The sequence below is a fragment of the Salvelinus sp. IW2-2015 genome, linkage group LG19, assembly GCF_002910315.2.
Source record: "Salvelinus sp. IW2-2015 linkage group LG19, ASM291031v2, whole genome shotgun sequence".
Taxonomy (NCBI): domain Eukaryota; kingdom Metazoa; phylum Chordata; class Actinopteri; order Salmoniformes; family Salmonidae; genus Salvelinus; species Salvelinus sp. IW2-2015.
In genome coordinates, this window is record NC_036859.1 from 8,864,221 (window position 1) to 8,876,077 (window position 11,857).

At 48.5% G+C, this 11,857-nt stretch overlaps 1 protein-coding gene across 6 annotated transcripts in view; it reads right to left on the reverse strand.

Annotated features, from left to right (window-relative positions):
- The window catches only part of LOC111979680 (uncharacterized), a 28,243-nt gene that overhangs the window by 3,611 nt on the left and 12,775 nt on the right, over positions 1-11,857 (reverse strand). The window contains exons 1-3 of one of the 6 annotated variants that reach the window (XM_070448794.1): positions 11,194-11,466; positions 10,990-11,084; positions 9,343-9,424 (exon numbers count right to left, since the gene is read on the reverse strand). The exons of 2 other annotated variants lie outside the window; for them this stretch is intronic. The gene's annotated coding sequence lies outside the window, so the exon portion shown is untranslated. Of the gene's footprint in view, positions 1-9,342; positions 9,425-10,989; positions 11,111-11,193; positions 11,467-11,857 lie in introns of those variants that run through there. 3 more of the 6 variants (XM_070448793.1, XM_070448792.1, XM_024010307.2) reach the window with 3 other exon arrangements.

Genomic DNA, 11,857 nt, shown 5'->3' on the forward strand with positions numbered 1-11,857 from the left:
GGCGACTCTGGCGGCTCCGGACAGGAGGGAGACAGCCTGGTGCGTGGGGCTGCCACAGGGCTGGGGAGACCTACAGGAGGCCTGGTGGGCCCTGTGGCAGCCCCACGCACCAGGCTGTCTCCCTCCTTTCCGGAGCCGCCAGAGTCGCCCTCCTGTCCGGAGCCGCCAGAGTCGCCCTCCTGTCCGGAGCCGCCAGAGTCACCCTCCTGTTCGGGGCCCGCTGCAAGGGTTCCCAGTCCGGGGTCGGCGGCGAGGGTTCCAATCTTTCGTAGACGAGATTCTCAGAGACCTGCACGGGCAGGGGGTGGTAGTGTACATCGATGACATACTGATCTTTTCTGCAACACGTGCCGCGCACGTGTCTCTGGTGCGTAAAGTACTTGGGCGACTGCTGGAGCATGACCTGTACGTCAAGGCTGAGAAATGTGTGTTCTCCAAACAAGCCGTTTCCTTCCTGGGTTATCGCATTTCCACCTCTGGGGTGGTGATGGAGTGTGACCGCGTTACAGCCGTGCATAATTGGCCGACTCCGACCACGGTAAAGGAGGTGCAGCGGTTTTTAGGGTTTGCCAATTACTACCGGAGGTTTATCTGAGGTTTTGGTCAGGTGGCTGCTCCCATTACCTCACAGCTGAAGGGGGGGCCGGCGCGCTTGCGCTGGTCAGCAGAGGCGGGCAAAGCTTTCACTCGTCTGAAGGGGCTGTTCACTGACGCACCCGTGCTGGCACATCCGGACCCCTCTTTGGCGTTCATAGTGGAGGTGGACGCGTCCGAGGCTGGGGTGGGAGCCGTGCTATCACAGCGCTCGGGCACGCCACCAAAGCTCCGCCCCTGCGCTTTTTTCCCGAAGAAGCTCGGTCATGCGGAGCGGAACTATGACGTGGGGGACCGGGAGTTGTTAGCTGTAGTCAAGGCTCTGAAGGTGTGGAGACATTGGCTTGAGGGGCCTAAGCACCCTTTCCTCATCTGGACTGACCATCGTAATCTCGAGTATATCCGGGCAGCGAGGAGATAGAATCCGCGTCAGGCTAGGTGGGCCATGTTCTTTACCCGTTTCCGTTTCACGATTTCATATTGGCCAGGCTCCCAAAATACCAAGGCCGACGCGCTGTACCGCCTCTATGATACCGAGGAGCAGTCCATCGAGTCGACTCCCATCCTCCCAGCTTCATGTCTGATGGCACCGGTGGTATGGGAGGTGGACGCGGAGATCGAGCGGGCGGCACGGTTGGAACCAGCACCCCCTCAGTGTCCAGCAGGGGTTCAGTACGTGCCGCTTGGTGTCCGTGATAAGTTGATTCGATGGGCTCATACACTACCCTCCTCGGGTCATCCTGGCATCGAGAGGACAGTGCGGAGTCTTAGGGGGAGGTACTGGTGGCCCACATTGGCTAAGGACGTGAGGTTTTATGTCTCCTCCTGCTCTGTGTGTGCTCAGAGCAAGGCTCTTCGACACTTGCCTAGAAGGAAGTTACAGTCCCTCCTCGTTCCACAACGGCCGTGGTCGCACTTGTCGGTGGACTTTCTCACCGATCTTCCCCCGTCTCAGGGAAGTACTACGGTCCTGGTCGTTGTGGATCGGTTTTCTAAGTCCTGCCGTCTCATCCCATTGCCCGGTCTCCCTACGGCCCTGCAGACTGCGGAGGCTCTGTTTACCCATGTCTTCCGGCATTACGGGGTGCCTGAGGACATCGTTTCTGATCGGGGTCCCCAGTTCACGTCCAGAGGTTGGAGGGCGTTCATGGAACGGCTGGGGGTCTCGGTCAGCCTGACCTCGGGTTTCCACCCCGAGAGTAATGGGCAGGTGGAGAGAGTAAACCAGGATGTGGGTAGGTTTCTGCGGTCGTATTGCCGGGACCGGCCTGGTGAGTGGGCGAGTACTCATGGGCGGAGCTCGCCAGAACTCCCTTCGCCACCTCCTCTACTAACAGGTCTCCCTTCCATGCATGTTGAGCTACAGCCGGTCCTGGCTCCATGGCATCACAGCCAGACCGAGGCTCTGCGGGTGAGGAATGTGCAGCGCGCGAGGACGCCTTGGTAGAGCCGTCCAAGGATCTTTAAACAGGCTAGAGGTGGCAGAAGGAAGAGCGTGACCAGCACCGCAGTGAGCCCCCTGTTCGCCACCGGGGGACCGTTCTGCTCTCGACTCGAAACGAATGCCCCTCCGCCCTGCCCTGCGGAAGTGGGGCCGCAGTGTGTAGGGCATTCACGTCCTGGGAGAATAAACGAGGTGTGTTTATAGGTTACAGCTTCTACTTACCTATCGATTAACCTCGTTTCATGTGTCTTTCAGGCCGGTTGGCTGGTCCCCTGCAAGAGGTGAGTGCCTGAGGTCCCTCCGCCCCTCTGGAATCGAGGGTCCCCGTGATACACAGTACCGCGCTATTCTGACTCGAGACGCCGGTTGGGCCTACATACCTCGATTGATGGAGGGTACGGTCCGAGGAGACGGTGCTGGGTACCGGTGGAACATTTGGACCCTTCACTTCGGAGACTATCACCGCCTCCACCGTCGCCCGCGCCTCGCCCGCCGTCAGGTGGGGGGGTACTGTCACTGACTTCCACGAAGTGGCTCTCCTGCCTTTCGGCGGTGCCTCGGCGTCGTCGTCGACCGTCTACGGCCGCCACCGATCCCTTTATCATTTTTTATTTTTTCTTTATATTTTTTTATATTTCACCTTTATTTAACCAGGTAGGCTAGTGAGAACAAGTGTCATTGCAACTGACACCTGGCCAAGATAAAGCATAGCATGGTGAACAGACAAAACAGAGTTTACACATGGGTAAACAATAAACAGTCAATAACATGGTAGAAAAAAAGAGATCTATTACAATGTGTGCAAAAGCATGAGAGTAGCAATAAATCAATAATTACAATTTAGCAGATTAACACTGAGAAAACATCAGATGAAACATGCGCAAGAAGAGATACTGTGTGCAAAAGAAGCAGAACGTAAAAATAAAGCAGTTATGGGTGAGGAGGTTAAATTGGGTGGTAGTTACAGATGACTATGCTACAGCTCAGCGATCGGTTAGCTGCTCGGATAGCAGATTTTTAAAGTTTTGAGTGAGATAAAGTCTCAACTTCAGAAATTTTGCAATTTCTTCCCAGTCGCAGGCAAGAGAACGGAAGGAAAGGCGTCCCAAATGAGTTTACTTTAGGGATGATCAGAATACAACCTGCTGGAGCGCGCTGCGGTGGATAGTAGCATCGTGACCAGTGAACTGAGATATAGGCGGCACTTTACCTAGCATAGCCTGTGATACTGGAGCCAGTGGGTCTGACGTACGAACATGTAGCAGCCAAAGCCACTAGGCATACAGTCGCAGTGGTGGTCGTTATAAGGTGCTTTTAGTAACAAAACGATGGCACTGTGATAAACTGCATCAGTTTTTGCTGAGTAGAGTGTGGAGCTATTGGATGACATCGCCGAAGCGAGGATCGGTAGAGAGTCATTTTACTAGGGTAAGTTTTGGCGGCGGAGTGCAAGGAGCCTGTTCGAATAGCGAAGCCGATTCTTTATTTATTGCATTGGAGATGTTTGTATGAGTCTGGAAGAGAGTGGCAGTCTATCCAGACACCTAGTACTTTAATGTCCACATTATCTCTATTCGGAACGTCCAGTGTGATGCTAGTCGGCGTAGCCGGTGCGGCAGCGAACGTTGAAAGCATGCATTTGGTTTACTAGCGTTAAGAGCATTTGGAGCAGAAGGATTGTTGGTATGCATTGAAGGCTCGTTGAGCTTAGATAGCACATGTCCAAGAAGGCCGGAAGTATATAGAATGGTCTCCTGCGTGCAGGGGGATCAGGGACGCCCGCGGCAAGGAGCAACATCATTATGTATACAGAGAAAAGAGCGGCCCGAGAATTTTTTTTAATTTTAATTTTATTAACCTTATTAACCAGGTAGGCAAATTGAGAACACGTTCTCATTTAATTGCGACCGGCCAGATAAAGCAAAGCAGTTCGACACATACAACAACACATAGTTACACATGAAGTAAAACAAACATATATCAATAATACAGTGAAAAAACAATAAGTCATAACAATGTGAGCAAGTGAGGTGAGTTAAGGAGTGAGAGGCAAACAAATTATTGTATAAATAAATAAAATATAAAAGGCCATTGGGAGGCGAAGTGAGTATCAAGCACAGCAGTCATAATAAAGAACTAAAAACACTAATGGTTGGTTTGCAGTGGAAGAAAGTGCAAAGTAGAGACAGAAATTAATGGGTGCACAAGGGCAAAATAAATTAAATAAATAAATACAGCTAGTAAAGAGGTAGTTGTTTGGCTAAGATTGTAGATGGTATGTACAGGGCAGTTATCTATGAGCTGCTCCCTTCGACAGCTGGTGCTTAAAGCTAGTGAGGGAGATAGTGTTTCCAGTTTCAGAGATTTTTTGTAGTTCGTTCCATTCATTGGCAGCCAGAGATACTGGAAGGAAAGAGCGTCCAAGGAAGAATTGGTTTTGGTGACTAGAGGATAACTCTCTGGAGCCGTTGCTACAGGTAGCTGCTATGGTGACCAGCGAGCTGAATTAAGGGGATACTTTACTCAGCAGGGTGCTTGTAAGATGACCTAGGAACCAGTGTGCGACGAGTATTGAAGCGAGGCCAGCCCAACAGAGAGTGTACATCGCGCAGTGGTGGGTAGTTATATGTGGTTGTGACAAAACGGATGGCACTGTGAAAGACTGCATCCAATTTATTAGTAGGTTGGAGCTATTTGTAAAATGACATCACCGAAGTCGAGGAAATTTTTTGGTAGGATGGATCAGTTTTACAAAGTATGTTTGCCAGCAGAGTTAAAGGATGCTTTGTTGGGAATAGGAAGCCATTACTAGATTGACTTTTCTGGATTTGAGATGTTTGATGTGAGTCTGGAAGGAGAAGTTTACAGTCTGAACCAGGACCCTAGGTATTTGTAGTGTTTTTATCCAATATCTCTAATCAGAGCGTTGCCAAGAGTATGATGTGGACAGCGCGGGCAGGAGCAGGCACGATCGATTGAAACGACATGCATTGGTTTTACTTGTATAAGAAGCAGTTGGAGGCCACGGAGGAGAGTTGTATGGCATGAAGCTCCCTGGAGTTGGTTAAACACAGTGCAAAAGAAGGCCAGAAGTATCAGAATAGGTCGTCTGCGTAAGGATGGATCAAGAATCACCAGCAAGCAAGCGACATCATTGAGAAACAGAAGAAGAGAGTCGTCACAGAATTGAACCTGGCACCCCATAGAGACTCCAGGCCCGACAACAGACCCTCCGACTTGACACACTGACAATCGATCGAGAAGTTAGTGGTGAACCAGCCGAGGCAATCATTAGAGAAACCAAGGCTGTCGATGTCTGCCAATGGAGATCTGGTGGATGACAGAGTCAAAGCCAATTGCCGTCAATGATACGGCTTGCACGTATTGTTTCCTATCATGGCGTTAATATCGTTTAATGACCTTGAGCGTGCTGAGGTGCACCCATGACCAGCTCTGAACAGATTGCATTGCGGAGAAGTGTGGGATTCGAGCTATGTCATTAGTGGATGTGTTTGGTTGACTGTGGCTTTTCGAAGACCTTAGATATGGCGTAGGCAGGATGGTTATTAGTGAAACGTTTGGTCCAGTGTCTTCCCCTTTTGAAAGAGGAATGACCGCGGAGCTTTCCAATCCTTGGGATCTCAAGATGATACGAGGATGAGGTTTGAACAGGCTTGTAATTAGGGGGTGCCACATGGCGGGCGGACTAGTTCCAAAATAGGTCCAGATTGTCAAAGCCTCAGGCTGACTTGTATGGTCAGGTTTTCAGCTTCTTTCAGAACATCTGCTATCTGATTTGGGTAAAGGTATGAAGCACTGGGGCGTCTTGGATTTGCGAGTAGCAGCGGGGGGCGGGCTGTTGGCCACGTTGGAGTCGCCAGGAGGAAGCATGGCCATCCATTGAGAAATGCTGTGAAGTCTTCATTATCACGGATTTTCGGTGGGTGACCGTTTTTACTAGCCGTCAGTGGCATGGGCAGCTGGAGGAGGTGCTCTATGTTTCGCCATGGACTTTACAGTATCCCAGAACTTTTGGAAGTTTAGAGTCTACAGGATGCGAATTTTGCTTTGAAAAAAGCTGGGCCTTTGCTTCCTGACTGACTGCGTGTATTGGTCTCTTTGACTTCCCTGACAGTTGATATCGCGGTGGCCTCTTCGATGGCTATTGCCAGTTCGCCTACAGGATGTTTTGTGCGTGGTCGTAGGGCAGCAGGTCTGGGAGTTGAACCATGGCTATTATCTGTCTGTGTTCTGGCATTTTTTTGAACGATGGTCTATGCTGTCTTAATTATGGGAGGATGTAACAGTTAAAAGAATTGACACAGGTCATCGCTCAACTGACGGATGAGCGTCAATATCCTTCCAGGGTACCGCAGCGTCCGATTAGAAGGCCTTGCTCGCAGAAGTTGTTTTAGGGGCGTTTTGAAGTGATGAGGGTGGTCGTTTTGACGCGGACCTGGGTGATACAGGCAATGATGGCATGATCCTGAGATTCTATGATTGAGACAGCAGTGTATTTGAGGCAGGTTGTGTCAGGATAATGGTCTGATTAGGGTGGCCCATGTTACGGATTAGGGTTTGACCTGTGTGGGTTCCTTTGTATGTTGGTGAGATTGAGGCATTCAAGCTTGGATTGTAGGACGAAATTGCCGGGTGTAAGCATATGCCCAGTTTAGGTCACCAACAGAACAAACTCTGAGCTAGATGGGGAGCGATCAATTCACAGATGTGCCAGGGCACAGCTGGGAGCTGAGGTCCGGTATGCAGGCGGCAACAGTTGAGGACTTATTTTGAGAGAGATATATTTTTAAAATTAGAGTTCGAACTTTTGGGATTAGACTCGTGAAAGTATGACAAACTTTGCAGGCTATCTCTGCAGTAGATTGCAACTTCCTCCCCCTTCGCAGTCATCTTGACGTTAATAGTGTTATATTGGGTATGAATCTCAGTTTTTGTTGGCCTTCCTAAGCCCAGAGTCGACACGCGCAAGGACATCAGATTGCAGATGGCTAAACGTAGGTAAGCAAACTTAGGAGGAGGCTTCTGATGTGACATGCATGAGGCCAAGGCTTTTCGACTCGCAGAAGTCAACAAATGAGGTGACTGGGACATGCAGGGCCTGGGTTTAACCCCACATCACCCGAGGAACAGAGGAGTAGTAGAGATGAGGTGCGGGCTAAAGGCTATCAAAACTGGTCGCATAGAGCGTTGGGACAAAGAATAAAAGGAGCAGATTTATGGGCGTGGTAGAATAGATTCTGGCATAATGTGCAGACAGGGGTATGAGAGACAGGGGTATGGAGGGGCGCGGGTACAGCGGAAGCACCAGGCACTGGGTGATGATAAGAGAGGTTTGATCTCGGACATGCTGGTCTCAATGGGTGAGGTCACCGCATGTGTGGGGGATGGGACAAAGGGGTATCAGAGGTACGGGAGTGGAACTACAGGGGTCCATTGCAAACCAGAAACAATGATAATGAAAAACTAGCCTGAACACAGAGGCAAGGCATATTGATATTTGAGAGAGACATACAATAAGGCATAAAGTGATTGCAGGTCTTTGATTGGAGGAGCTAGCTAAAACAACAGGAAGATAACAGCAGCAATAACAGTGGTGCTAGTCTACCAGCAACAACAGGTAAAATGGCGACGACTATGGCAGAGAGGTCGGATTAACTACACACAGATCCTGAGTTAAAGGCACAGAGCCGGACAGGTAAAACCAAATAAACAGAAGGGGTACGTGAATTAATGGACCGTCAAGCATGCATCAGCTATGTACCAAGTGATCATAGTGTCCAGGGGGCACCCGTTAGATGGAGCAGAGGAGGCCTCCACTAAGCTAGCACGCGGCGTTTAAAGTTAGTAGCCCGGGGGGTGGTCTGCTCAGACGGAGGGGGTCTGCTCAAGACGTGGTTGTGTCGACAGAGAGATCCAAGCCAGATGGCGATGGCGAAAGAGAGGTTGTGAATTGTAGAATTGTGTTTGCTAACTGGTGCTAGCTTCGTGCAGTGGCAGTGGCGCTAGCTCTTCAGCTAGCCGGCAGATGGCCTAGCTCGAGGCTAGCTCAAGGCTAACTTGGTGCTTGCTTCGGGACAGAGGTGTTAGCCAGTAGTAGCACTCGGTTGCAGCTAGCTAGCTGTGATGATACGGTTAATTGTCCAGAGCTTGCGTCAGGAATCCGGTGATGTGGTAGAGAAAAAGCAGTCCATAAGCTCTGGGTTGATATCGCGCTTGCAGCTAGCCGGCAGATGGGCCTAGCTCGAGGCTAGCTCAAGGCTAACTGGTGCTTGCTTCGGACAGAGGTGTTAGCCAGTATAGCCACTCGGTTGCAGCTAGCTAGCTGTGATATACGGTGTAATTGTCCAGAGCTTGCGTCAGGGATCTGATTGTGGTAGAGAAAAGCAGTCCTATATGCTCTGGGTTGATATCGCGCTTGCAGCTAGCGGCAGATGGGCCTAGCTCGAGGCTAGCTCAAGGCTAACTGGTGCTTGCCTTGGGACAGAGGTGTTAGCCAGTAGTAGCCACTCGTTGCAGCTAGCTAGCTGTGATGATACGGTGTAATTGTCCAGAGCTTGCCAGGAATCCGGTGATGTGGTAGAGAAAAAGCAGCCTATATCTCTGGGTTGATACGCGCTTGCAGACTGGCAGGTATTGGCCCGGTATTGAAGCTGGCTGTGTCCGAGTGAGGTGAAGACCGCAGCAGTGGCTAACTGACTACTAGCTAGTAGCTAGTTATCTGGCTAGTTCTGCTTGGGTTACGGTTCTAAAGTATAAAAAAAAAATAGCAGGTCCGTACACATTGGGGAGCGGAATGTAGGAATGTATATTCAGTCCTAGATGGAAGTGAATTAAAATATATACGAAATGTTACGAAAAATACGAGACTATTTACTATTTACTATTTACGACGCGACAGGACAATACAGGACAATAAAACACACGTCCGACTGCTACGCCATCTTGGATATGTTAGTTTAGTCTATTTGTTGCACCTGTTCCTTTTTGTGTTTCTTGATTTTTGTCTATTTAAGCCTATTAGGCCGCTTATGTTTGTGCAGGATTATTTTGTGTTCTCTGTCGTTTGTGGATGTGTTTTTTCTCTGAATCGTTTACCCTGTGTTCTGGTTGGTCAGTTGTGTATGCGCCCTGTGTTTGGCGTGACCGTTTATTGAACCCTCTGCTCTCTGCGCCTGACTCTACCTTCCACTTCCTAGTAACCCGTGACAGGAAAGCCAAAGTTCCAACAGCTGGGCCTAAAATACTGTATAAGAGATCATAAAAAAGATTCTGCTGTGACTTACGTGGATGATGTTAATATTTTTTTGTCTGATCCACTTGATGAATTTATGAAATTGCTTCTTCCAGTTATTGATAAACATGCACCTGTTAAGAAACTGACTGTTAGAACTGTTAAGGCWCCATTGATTGACGAGGAATTGAAAAACTGTATGGTTGAAAGAGATGGGGCAAAAGGAGTGGTTAATAAGTCTGGCTGCACATCTGATTGGCTTACTTACTGCAAATGGAGAAATTGTGACTAAACWCAAAAAGAAGAWACTGTTCTATGAAGCCAAGATCAATGGTATAAAGAATAATGGAAAAARTTGAGTACTTTAAATTAWATTATGGGCAAAAAGACAAATTCAACCCCATCTTTCATCAAATCAGATGGCTTATTCGTCACAAAACCATTTGATGTTGCCAATTATTTGAATGATTATTTAATTGGCAAAGTGGGCAAACTTAGGCAGGAAATGCCAATTGAGCAATTGTATTCATGCATAAAAAATACAAATAATGAAAGAAAAGCATTGCAAGTTTGAATTTTGTAAAGTTAAATGTGGGAGAGGTGGAAAAATTATTGTTATCAATCAATAATGACAAACCTCCTGGCATTGACAACTTAGATGGACAGCTACTGAGGATGGTAGCTGGCTTCAGCCACTCCTGTCATATTTTTAATCTGAGCCTAGAGGAAAGGCTTTGTCCTCAGGCCTGGAGGGAAGCCAAAGTAATTGCGCTACCCAAGAGTGGTAAAGCGGCCTTTACTGGTTCTAACAGCAGACCTATAAGCTTGCTGCCAGCTCTTAGCAAACTGTTGACCAAATACAATGCTATATCTCTGTAAACAAATTAAGACTTTCAGCATGCTTATAGAGAAGGGCACTCAACATGTACTGCACAGACAAACTGCTGATGATCAGTTGAAAGAAATTGATAAGATTGTAGGAGCTGTACTGTTAGATTTCAGTGCAGCCTTTGATATTATTGACCATAACCTGTTGTTGAAAGAACTTGTGCTATGGCTTTTCAACCTCTGCCATAATGTGGATTCAGAGCTTTCTCTAATGAAAGCTTCTCTAATGTCAAACATGTAAAGTGTGGTTTACCGCAGGGCAGCTCTTGGCCCTCTTTTCTATTTTTACCAATGACCTGCCACTGGCATTAAACAAAGCATGCGTGTCCATGTATGCTGATGATTCAACCACATACACATCAGCAACCACAGCGAATTAAGTCACTGAAACCCTTAACAAAGAGTTGCAGTCTGTTTTGGAATGGGTGGCCAGTAATAAACTGGTCCTGAACATCTCTAAAAATAAAAGTATGAACCAAGATGGCGTAGAAGTGGGGATGTCTGTTTTGATTGTCTTGTCCCATCCCTTGTATATATCGTTTTTCTTCGTATATATTTAATATATATTTGTGTTCTTTTTTTAAAATCTCATTTTTTATCTAATTTTCCATCTACGGACTGAACATACTCTCCTGCAACCCGCCTCACACAATGTGGTATGGATCTGCTATTTTTACACTTTTGAACAAGAACCCCCTTCTGAAGCTAGCCAGCTAACTAGCTACTAGTTAGCCTGGAGCTAGCCTCGAACAAGGCTCATGTCCCGGCTAGCCGAAGAGATTCCATCAAGCAATCCCTGGGATTCAATTACCTCTTTTGTCAATTGGCCTGGACCCTTTGCTGCCGACACGAAGCCCCGCCGATCCATCACCACTGGTTTACTGARGTAACCATCCGAGGGGGTTTCTGTCCCGAAGGAAGCACCAGTTAGCCTGGAGCTAGCCGAGAGAGAGAGAGAGGCCCTTCTTCCGGATAGTCAAATAATTCCATCAGATAATTCCTGGGCTTCAATTACCTCTTTTGACAATTGGCCTGGACCCTTTGCTGCCGACATGGAGCCACGCCGATCCATCACGATTGGTCTGCRGACGTAACTGTCCGAGGGTTTTTTTCAACAAACTCTCCCGTAGCGACATCTCCCTGAAGCCCATCTGCTAGCCTGCTGTTAGCCCCGGCCTGCTAGCTGTCTGAATCGCCGTGCCTCCAGCTCCCCTAGCTACTCACTGGACCCTTTGATCACTCGGCTACACATGCCTCTCCCTAATGTCAATATGCCTTGTCTATTGCTGTTTTGTGTTGTTTTCGCCGCCTGTAGGACTCGTTCCTTGTCGGTGAATCTCAGGAAACGTATGGTGATTGGGCGCGGTGGTTGTCTGGCTGCTGGTGGGGGCCTCAGTGCTCGTGAGCTCTCGAGTTCTATGGGCCTGTCGGTGGACAGGTGGAGCCACTCGGGAAGTTTGTCTGCAGGTAGCGATTAGTGGCATGTTTCCTCTTCTCTTTTTCGCCCAGATTTAATAGAACACAATTATTCCTTCGCCCCCTGTTTTCCAGGTCCTCTGTTTTCTCTTCCAGCTGCTCAATTCTTTTTTTAGCATATGCTATTGTTTCCATGGCGTCTGTCAATAAGTTTTCCGTGGATAGGATTCGCCCTCTGCCTCAACCATAAACGCGGGGCGCCT